This window comes from Eubalaena glacialis, chromosome 16 (genome assembly GCF_028564815.1).
Source record: "Eubalaena glacialis isolate mEubGla1 chromosome 16, mEubGla1.1.hap2.+ XY, whole genome shotgun sequence".
NCBI classification, from domain to species: Eukaryota; Metazoa; Chordata; class Mammalia; order Artiodactyla; family Balaenidae; genus Eubalaena; species Eubalaena glacialis.
The window spans coordinates 12,836,875-12,847,894 of NC_083731.1; the positions used below are offsets into that span (position 1 = coordinate 12,836,875).

General features: G+C 40.4%; 1 pseudogene; it reads right to left on the reverse strand.

Moving 5' to 3' along the window:
- The window catches only part of LOC133076334 (large ribosomal subunit protein eL8-like), a 163,073-nt pseudogene extending 153,996 nt beyond the window's left edge, over nucleotides 1-9,077 (reverse strand).
- Between the last annotated feature and the right edge of the window lie 1,943 nt (nucleotides 9,078-11,020).

Genomic DNA, 11,020 nt, shown 5'->3' on the forward strand with positions numbered 1-11,020 from the left:
TATAAATATTCCAATCATTTTTTAAAACTCTCTATTGTAAGGCATTAAAAACTTTTCATTTTATTTTAGGGTTAAATCTAACAAATGACAAGATCTAAAACTATAAGTTGTTCCATAAATTTGTCCAAGTAGATTTAAAGCTTAAATGAGGTCTTGAATTTCACTTCAGTTACTGAAAGCTAAGTGTGCGATTTCCTCTCTGTGGGCAAAAATTTTAAAGAAATGAGAATATAGAAGAGAGTGGGTCAAGGGGTTTAAAATAATCACCAGATAAGCCATATTTTAGGTGGAATTATATCAGCACAGTGAACACTTAATCCTATAATTGGCCCAAGTATTCCCAGTGTACCATAAATTTAATCAGAGTGGTCTAATGTCTCAGATCAATGTTTCTTTTTGTAGTAAACCACATAATGCAAAATCCATAGCTCTATAAAACCTAATTATGAAACTTTTCTCTCTTTTTAATCAGTTAATCATAAAGCTCTCATATTTATACTTCAGCAAAAGACAAATGATACACACCCTAGAATTTTCCATCACAGCAGAGTCTTAGTTATTATTGAAGGAGCAACCACAGAATGTAGGTCAGAGTTCACACGTGGTGGCTGTAATAAACTGAACGAAAACCAACTAACCCAAGTACCATTTTGTTGTACACGTCACTGCTCTGTATTGATAAAACTCTTCAAAGTTTTACAGGGAGACCTCATTTTATTGCTCTTTGCTTTATTGTGCTTTGCAGATATTGTGTTTTTGTTGTTGTTGTTGTTTTTTAATACAAATTGAAGGTTTGTGCCAACACTGTGTTCAAGCCAGTGTATCGGCACCATTTTCCCAACAGCATTTGCTCACTTTGTGTCTCTCTGTCACATTTTGGTAATTCTTACAATATTTCAAACATTTTCATTACTATTATATTTTTATGGTGATCTGTGATTAGTGATGTCTGATGTTACTATTGTTATTGTTTGGGGCCTCACCAACCTCGTCCATATAAGATGGTGAACTTGATCGATAAATGTTGTGTGTGTTCTGACTGCTCCACTGACCGATCGTTCCCCATCTCTCTCCCTCTCCTTGGGCCTCCCTATTCCCTGAGACATAACAATATTGAAATTAGGCCAATTAATAGCCCTACAATGGCCTCTAAGTGTTCAAGTGAAAGGAAGAGTTGCACATCTCTCACTTTAAATCAAAAGCTAGAAATGCTTAAGCTTAGTGAGGAAGGCATGACAAAAGCCGAGATAGGCCAAAAGCTAGGCCTCTTGCATCAAACAATTAGCCAAGTTGTGAATGCAAAGGAAAAGTTCGTGAAGGATATTAAAAGTGCTACTCCAGTGAACACATAATGATAAGAAAGCAAAACAGCCTATTGCTGTGATATGGAGAAAGTTTTAGTGATCTGGATAGAAGATCAAACCAGCTACAACATTTCCTTGATCCATGGCCTAATCCAGGGCAAGGCCCTAATTCTTTTTAATTCTATGAAGGCTGAGGGAGGTAAGGAAGCTGCAGAAGAAGGGTTTGAAGCTAGCAGAGGTTCATGAAGTTTAAGGAAAGAAGCTGTCTCCATAACATAGAAGTGCAAGGTGAGGCATCAAGTGCTGATGTAGAAGCTGCAGCAAATTATCCAGGAGATCTAGCTAAGAGAACTACTGAAGGTGGCTACACTGAACAGATTTTCGATGTAGACAAAATAGCCTTCTATTGGAAGAAAATGCCATCTATGACTTTCATAGCTAGAGAGGAGAAGTCAGTGCTTGGCTTCAAAGCTTCTAAAGATAGGCTGATTCTCTTGTTAGGGGCTAATGCAGCTGGTGACTAAGTTGAAGCCAATGCTCATTTATTATTCTGAAAATTCTAGGACCCTTAAGAATTATGCTAAATATACTCTGCCTGTGCTCTATAAATGGAACAACAAAGCCTGGATGACAGCACATCCGCTTACGACATAGTTTACTGAATATTTTTTAAGTCCACTCTTTTTTTGTGTGTGTGTGCTTTATTTATTGTTTAATTTATTTACTTCATAAACCTACTTAAGCAAAAATTGTCAAACATTTAAACACTATTTATATAACCAAGTCAAAATCTACACATTTTACAAATCATATTATTTAAACATTGATTGCAAACTTAAATCTTCCTATACACTTCAATCAAATCATCAGTATTCCTTGTGAAATAGATCAGATGTGGGTTTTGTTGGCTGCATCTGGCCCCTACTGAGGGATTGATACCACATGCTCTGAAGAACAGGAACCAGAGATACAGGAAAGGCCACCCTATCGTCTCTCAGTTTCGCCCTTTCTCACCCTCAGCTCAAGGGCTCATTCATTCTCCCCAGTATTGTTTTAATAATCTCCTAATTGGCTTCCTGACTCTAGTTTGACCATAGCTACCAGATATATCTTTCAAAATCTTTAAGTGTTTAGTTCTTAACATCCTACAGGATTAAAATCCAAATCTCTTAGCATAACATTCAGATTATTTGAGATCTGGCCCCTCTTTCTCTGGCCTTTTCTCTGGCCCCGTGTCCACCAGACTCCAGGCTCCAGCAGTATCAAAATGACGATAGTTACCTGAACACATCTTGTTGTTTAAGGTTCTACAAGTATGACTTTGGGCAAGGTCCTTAGCTTCTGGTGTTTTGGGACTAGGATAGAATCTGCCTTATGGTATTGTTGTAAGGATTAAATGAGATAATATGCGGAAAAGGCTTGGAGCAGAGCCTGGCACATAGGAAAATGCTCAACAAATTCTATTATTGTTACTCCCTTGTTCAGGACTTTTTTAGCTTCTTCTTTGATCTGTCTGACTCCTACTTACCCTTTAAAATGCAGATCAAGTGTCTCTTCCCCTGTTCAGTGTTTATCACTATTTCTGTTGTCCCCTCGTATCCTTACTACCTACCACTCACAGCATCAGTTACATCCCCGGCTGTTATTTGCTTACACGTTTGTCTCTGTCATGAGACTCTAAGCTCGTTGAGGGCAAGGACCGTGTCTTAGTCATCTTGGTAGCCCTCAGTTAGCACAGACCTTGGCACACAGTAGACCCTCACTTGATTTTTATTGAATGGATTAGGATTAGGGTTCCATGGCAGCTTAATGCCTTCCCAGCATGACACCTGTGTGCAAGGGTGGGTGCTGGATTTCAGGCACACAGCCATGTGAGGTGGTCTCTGAGTGTCTGGCCACAGAAAGACGTTGTAAATGCCTGCAGTCGAATTCCCCATCCTCAGAAAGTGCCTCTCAGCAAATTTCTATGCTGAGAAATTCATTATGCTGGATTCAGCATAAGAGCCACACGGCAGAGTGCAAGGGAAAGCAGATTCTGAGTTTGTACCTTTCACCTGACAGATGCCTGATTTACTGTCTCCAGCACATTCAAGTTGATCTTGCACCAGTAAGAATATTTTCACTGAGCTTTTTTTTATTTTTAAATAAATTTATTTATTATTTTTGGCTGCATCGGGTCTTTGTTGCTGTGTGCAGGCTTTCTCTATTTGCAGCGAGTCGGGGGTTACTCTTCATTGCGGTGCATGGGCTTCTCATTGCAGTGGCTTCTCTTGTTGTGGAGCACGGGCTCTAGGCACGTGGGCTTCAGTAGTTGTGGCTCATTGGTTCAGTAGTTGTGGCTCATGGGTTCTAGAGCACAGGCTCAGTAGTTGTGGCTCACGGGCTTAGTTGCTCCGCGGCATGTGAGATCTTCCCAGACCAGGGCCCGAACCCGTGTCCCCTGCATTGGCAGGCAGATTCTTAACCACTGCGCCACCAGGGAAGCCCTTCACTGAGCTTTGAAGTGAAGCTGTAAGGCAGACCTGGATGTTGAGGTGGGAGCAAACATTTACTTCATTTTCAAATATTGCAGTTTCTTCCTATTATCACCAAAGTTGTCCATGCAGTGCTACTGGCCCTTCATAAATCTAAATAGCTCTTGTTTAAAATCTGATATAATTCTGAAATGGCCATAAAGATGATCAGACTATAACACAAGAATACCTTGCCACAGAGAAACCTATTTAGAAGCAGTTCAAGGCTGATTTTGAAAAACTGCAAGAAGGGAAAATATGTAAAGTAGGAAAAATGTGCCATAAGAAAAAAAAATGTGTGAGAGACTATCACTCTGTGAGAGAACTGTAATTGGATTCCTCAGCTCTGTTGGAAGGATGAAACTGGCACTTCAAAGTTTTAAAAAATGTTATTGAGTTCTGAGGCTTATAAACAAGGTACCAAGTAGATGATAAAGATTATAATGGGGTCAGAGGTAAAAATATCCAATATTAAGACCCTTTAAGAAAATCACACTACCTCTACGGCACCATAAAGTTATTAAATGGTATTGATAAACATTTTTAAATAACCTTGGAAATACTAGAGAAATAATCCCCCTCCCCCAAAAAAGGGCAATTACAAAATTGTAAATACAGAATGATCTCAATTATGGAAAATGCATGGTAAGAAATAGAATCTGTCACACCATAATGGTTGTTGCCTCTTAGTTGGTAGTGGAATAACAATACCCTCTTCCTATTCCTGGCTTCTGTCTATTAACAAATTAAATTAAATTAAATTAAAATGTTTGTTTATTCTTTATGTTGGCAGAATAATCTTTGATTTACATTTAGAGTTGCAGACTTTCCAGTGAGCTGTCAGCTCTTCTGGAATATTCCTTTTTTGAGGGGCAACAGAGGCCTTGGGAGGATAGACTCTCACAACTACAGTATCAGGTGGTCCAGCTCTACTGGAGGAATGTATTTGCAGCATTTCACATAAATGCTTGTTGGAACTTGGGAGCAGATGTGGGAAAACTTTAGTTTCCTGTTTCACCTGGGCACCTATTTCAGCTCCATCCCGACTTCCCACACCCCCTGTGAGAGTCTTAAGGTTTGGGTCAGCTAGTGACCACTTAGGGGAGAAGGTGGGCATGCTGACTGCTGGAGAGGAGAGAGTTCAAGAAGAGCAGGAGTTCAGGGCAAGAAGGGAGCCAACTGGACAAAAGAGAGCCAACTGAGAGACAGATGGATTTGGGAGCTGATGAAAATGCATGATGGGTCCACGTGACTAGACTGGAGGTAGAGTGAAGGACAGTGCTCTTTGAAAATTACTCTGAGGTTTCTTAAATGATGGAAGGAAATAATTGCCAACCTAGAATTCTATGTTCAATAAAATAACTTCAAAAAATGAAGACAAGGTTAATAGGTTTTCAAACAAACAACAACTAAGATAATTTGTCAACAGTAGGCCTACATTAAAGATTAAAAAAGTGGTTCTTCAGACAGGAGTCTAAAAGTGTTTTTTCAGATAGGGGTAAAATGATCCCAGATGAAAGCATACAAATGCACAAAAGAATAAAGAAAAGGAAATATATGTGGGCAAATTTAAATGAATATTGATTGTATAAAACAAAAATAGTGATTTATCTCTATAGACATAGATATATGACAAGAATAGTACAAAATATGGGAGGTAGTAAATAGAGTTAAAGTGTTTTTAAGTCAATACATTATGCAGCAAGTGGAAAAGTACTAATTTATATTGGATGCTAACTAGTCAAAGATGCATGACTAATGTCTATGTTAAACCACCAAACAAGAGAAATAGAATGTATAACCAGCAAGTTAATAGAAGAGGAAAAAAAGGAAAAAAATTGGAACCAGTGGAAAGCAAATAAAGATGGTGAATTTAAACCCAAATATCTAAGTAACTACACTAACTGTAGCAGTACTAAATACTCTTGTTAAAAGATCAAGATTGTCACATTGGATTGAAAAATAAAACTCAACCATACACTGCTGAAATATAAAGATATGGGAGGTTTGAATATAAGTGAATGGAAAATGATATGCAGAGACTAATTAAAATACAGCTGTATACTAATATGAACCAAGATATATTTTCATACAAGAAGTATTACCATAGAGGAAGAGGTACATTTCACAAGAAAAAAGGAGTCAGTCCAACAGGATATTATAAAAGTTCTAAATATGTTTACAATGAACAAAATAGCTTTAAAATACATAAAGCAAAAATTGACAAAACTAAAAAAAAAGAAAAACAAACAAATCTATAATCACAGTTTATTTTAAAAATAATGCCACAATACACTCAGTAACTGACGGAACATGCAGGCAAAAAATCAGTATGCACACAGAAGATTTGAATAGCATGATAAACAAAAGTGACTATGTAAATACACACACACACACACACACACACACACACACATATATATATACACACACAAATGTACTCCCCAAAACTGCAGAATGTATATACTTTTCAATTGTTCAATTGCACAGAAAATGTTTGCATACATTGACCATAAGCAGGTCATAAAGCATGCCTTACACAATTTCAGGGGATTGAAATAAGGAGATATTCTCTGATCATAATGCAATTAAACTAGAAATTAATAACAAAATGTGTTAGAAAATAGGCATTATTTTGACAAGAAAAACACTTTAACACATGAGTCAAAGAAGAAATTTCAGCAGAAATTTTAAAACATTTTGAATGAAATAATAAAAATACAGCACATCAAAATTTGTGAAATGTAACTAGAGCTATGCTTAAGGGGAAATTTGAAACCTTAAATGCATGTATTAGAATAGGAGAAAGATTGAAAAAAGTGATCTAAGCACCTACCTCAAGAATTTAGAAAATCCTAAGGAAGAAGAAAATAAGGAATAATAAGAAGAAGAAATTTGTGACAGAAAGGAAATTTACAATAGAAAAAGATCAACATATTAAAAAACTGATTCTTTAAAAAGACTAATAAAATTGATAACCCTCTGACAAGACTGGCAAGACAGAGACAAGGTGCAATTACTAACATCTGAAATAAAAAGGAACCATCACTACGGATCCTACACACACTAAAACCATAATTAGGAGATATTATTTGGAAACTTTATGCCAATCAATTTGAAAATTTAAATGAAGTTAACATATTCCTAGAAAGATAGAACATCTCAAAATTGACACAAGAGAAAGTAGAAAATGTGAACAGTACCATTTCTATGAAAGTAATTTACTCTGTAATTAAAAACCTTTTCCAAAAGAAAATTTTAGTCCATATTTAGTCCTGAGAAAACTCTCTTTAAAATTTAAGGAAGAAATAGCACCAATATTATACAAAATCTTACAAAAAGAAAAAAAGAAGAACCCCTTTACAGCACATTTTATGAGGCCAGCATAACCTTAATACAAAGACATAACAAGGACTTTACAAGAATGGAAATCATAGGCCAAAGTTTCTCATGAACATAGATGTAAAAGTCTGGAAAAAAAAATTGGCAAACTAAACCCAACAACAGCAACAAAAAGATACTGTCCCATGAACTAATTGGCTTTATTCAAGAACACAAAGCTGGTTTAATATTCCAAATCAATCAACGCATGTCACTATGTATTTCAGAATAGAATAGAAAAAAAAAATCATCATCTATGTAGATGCAGAAAAAAGCATTTGATAAAATGTAATACCACTTTTTAAAAATATTTATTTATGTATTTATTTATAATGTGGTAAAGTATACATAATATAAATGGACTAAAATCACTTTTTGTGTGCATTAATTCATTTAATACTCACAAGATCCCCAAGAAATAGACATTATTATTTCCCCAATTTTATAGATATGGAAACTGGGTCACAGAGAAATTAGGAAATTTGCCTAAATTCACACAGCTGGTAAGTGGCAGAGCCGTTATTCAAACACAGGCCATTTCAGTCCGAGCCTGTGCTTTAGCCACTCAGCTCTGTTTACTACAATATACTCAGCCAACCTTCCCAGGTGGGAGGCTGAGAATGTGGACACAGGGAAGGCAGAGGCCCTTCTCTGGATCAGGCTACACACACTGGAGCTTCAGCTTGAACAGGATGTGGAGGCTGGAGAAGGGTAGAAAAGAAGAAGAAACAATATCTCTTCCAAGCCCCAGTCGGGAAATTCGCCTTTGCACTCATAGAATGAGCCTAATTTACGTGCCAGGTGGGGCTTCTCCAAGCTTTGGAACAACCAGGATGTGTGGGGAAAGGCATGCCTCAAGGTAGTGATGTTTAGAGGCACCAAACTCACTTGTCAAGGACGTCAAACCGGAAGAGACTCAGCGAATGGCCTCTGGGGGTTCGTGGGAGGTGGGTCGCTCATCGGACCACTCTGCTCCCCAAAAACGCTCATGCAACATCCTCCCACACCATCCCAGGTCAGTAAAAGAACATTGGAGGTTTTCTGAATGAATTAAGAAACCAAAGAATAGTTAAACACATACGCCCTTCAAATGCTTAGAAACTGGGAGAAGGAATAGAGCCCGGACAGGTTTTTGATCCCGATTTCATCCGAGGTTTACGCCCAGGTGGGATTGACTGGTGCAGCTAGAGGAGGTGTCAGCTAGCGGTTTAGTTTTCCTACCTAAGCTCCGTGCACGGAATCCTTCCCCAGGGCTTCCCTTTCTGGACACTTCTTCCCTCCCACGGTCTGGTGTCACTTCCACTTCCCCTTAAGGGCCAGGGCTGAAGAGAAAGGTCTGTCTGTTCGGCGGTGAGGGGAAGCCAACAGACGGTGACTTGATTAACAGACAAGCCCCAGTCTTAGGCAGAAGCCTTTCCCCGTTAGTAACTACGCCTCCTCTCGGGGTCACCGAAGAGTCTGATATGTTATAATGGAGGGCGTGGTCTCTTTTAGAAGGGCTCAGAGTTCATTCCCTTGAAAGCTGCAAGCAACCGGATTCCTTTGTCACAGATGTCACTGGATTTGGGAGATGGAGCGCGGAGCGCAGGGTCCAGAAAAGTAAGACGCGGGGAGAGCATGACTCTGACGTGGACCCAAGATCCATAGACAGGACACCCACATCCAGGGAGACAGTGAAACATAGTTGATGACCGGATGGGACAGGAGCTAACCAATCAGAGTGGACACTGGCAGCATCAATCACTGGTAGGGCCAAGGTATTGTATCGCAGCTGAATAGCCTGTTGACCACTGGGGAACATGCTGCACTCACCACTGACCTGCTCTGCCCAGCAGCTCAGGTGGCAGGAGGCCAGGCGGTGTTCTTGCTGGGCAGCCATGTTGGCAAGGGCAAGAGGCCCTGCTCCCCCTCCTCTCCTGCTCCTGACTCAAGCCCTCCGTAGGCAGGGTTCCTCTAGCAGGAGTTACCTCCTGTGAACTCAGAGATGCTCGCGCCCATCGAGAAATGGAGAGGGGGCCAGAGAGCAGACAGTGTCTACTCCAGCCAGGCTGCCTTTCATGCTTCCGTTGCTGTTATTACTTTCCTGCCTGTATGACCTCTGCACGCCCTGATGACTTCCCATCTCCCAGACCTTTGGCTTTTTTCAGATCTCCAGTTCTGCTGAGGCATTGGTCTCTGTTTGTCTGATTTCAGCCCCTGACACTCACCACTTCCCTTGTCCTTCCTCAAGGAGTGACCAGACAGAGTCTGAGGTTGCACAACTCCAGGGCTGAATTCCCACAGTATTCTTGTGAAAGGCATCCCTGGCAGGGCTTCCATAGGATGCAGTGTTAATGGTGCCCTCTGGACTTGGGCAACCCTTCACTGTTACAGCTATTGTACTTGAACGTGGGAAATTTGGTGAAGTCCGAAGTGCTAGCCAGTTGAGATATTTTTTCCCTACCTTTTTAGCTTGGTCTATTTTGGTATGACCACCATCTTTTCCTCCTTTCTTGTAACAGTTCTCCTTCTTGTCTTTCTGGGTCTGGTAATCACAGAACCCACCCCTCTGCTCAGAGTGATAGGCACCTGACTTGCTTGGTCACTCATAGTTCCCACTGGATGTGGACATGTGACCCAGGACAGCCCATCAGAGCCCTTCCCTGGGATTTTCTATGACACGTGCTGGCAGACAGATGCTCTCCCTTTGCTATGGCGTCACTAATCTGGGACTGTAAGCCTAGAACTGTCTCTGGCCAGGCCCTGCACTTGTACAGATCATAAGGAATAGGAGGGACTTAGGCCAAGTATTGGAGAGAGAGAGAGAGAGAAAGAAACAGACAGAGAAGAGAGAGAACAGAACCATACTATTTGAATCCCTGAAGTCAACTCTACCTTGGACTGCCCAGTTACACATGCCTTTACATGCCCAGTTTTGCTTAAGATACTTTTACCTGAGTTTCCATCTCTTACAGAACACCCCTGAAACAAATACAATTTGGTACCTGAGACATCGCTTACACAAGACTTACAATAGTAACAACAGAATGCACATTATGTCATAAGCCCCCAAAATTGTGGGGCCGCAGAGCTGAGGCAAGGTCTCTGGCAAGTGATTTGTGATTTTAATCAAGTTTAAAGCAACATATGTGAAACAACAACAGTCAGCACACACCCCCAGCCAGCCCCTGCCTAGAAGTCAACCTCTGCAGAGGGACCAAAAGCATTTGAGTGGATTTGGGCTGCAACCTCTATCCTAATTTTCCTCAGGCATAAAGACCAGCATCCTTGCTACCCTGGGACCTGCCAAACATTTTCTGAGAGGACAAGGCAGGACAGAACGCCTCTCATTTTTGTTGTCAGCTAAAATGAATGGAGAGCTGACTATTCCCACACTGCAGAGGGTACCCAGGCTGACGTACTGGTTGCCATGGTGCCCGAGTGCACTCTGCCGTTGCTGAGATCTCCGCACCTGTACCTGCAAAATACCACTGACGGGGAGCTTATTTTCGTGATCAAGGTAGTTAGTCATGCATTAACAGCACAGAAGAGCATTCTGCTGACCTGGACTGTGATGTCTCCGTAGGTCAAGTAGAAACGCTTTACTGATGCACTGGAGCAGATAGTTCAATGTCACTTAAAAGCATTCACTGAGAAGCAGTGGGTGTCAGATCCCTGCAGGAGCCTAGGGAGTGTGAAGATCTTGCCCTTTGGATAAGGAGGCCAGACAGCAGTAGCTGAAGGATTGGCATGGAAATACATGGAATCATAAAGAGCACAGCTTTGCTGGTGTTTGAAAGCCAACAGTGGGGAGAGAAAGTGACTTGCAGAAATTTCAGTGTT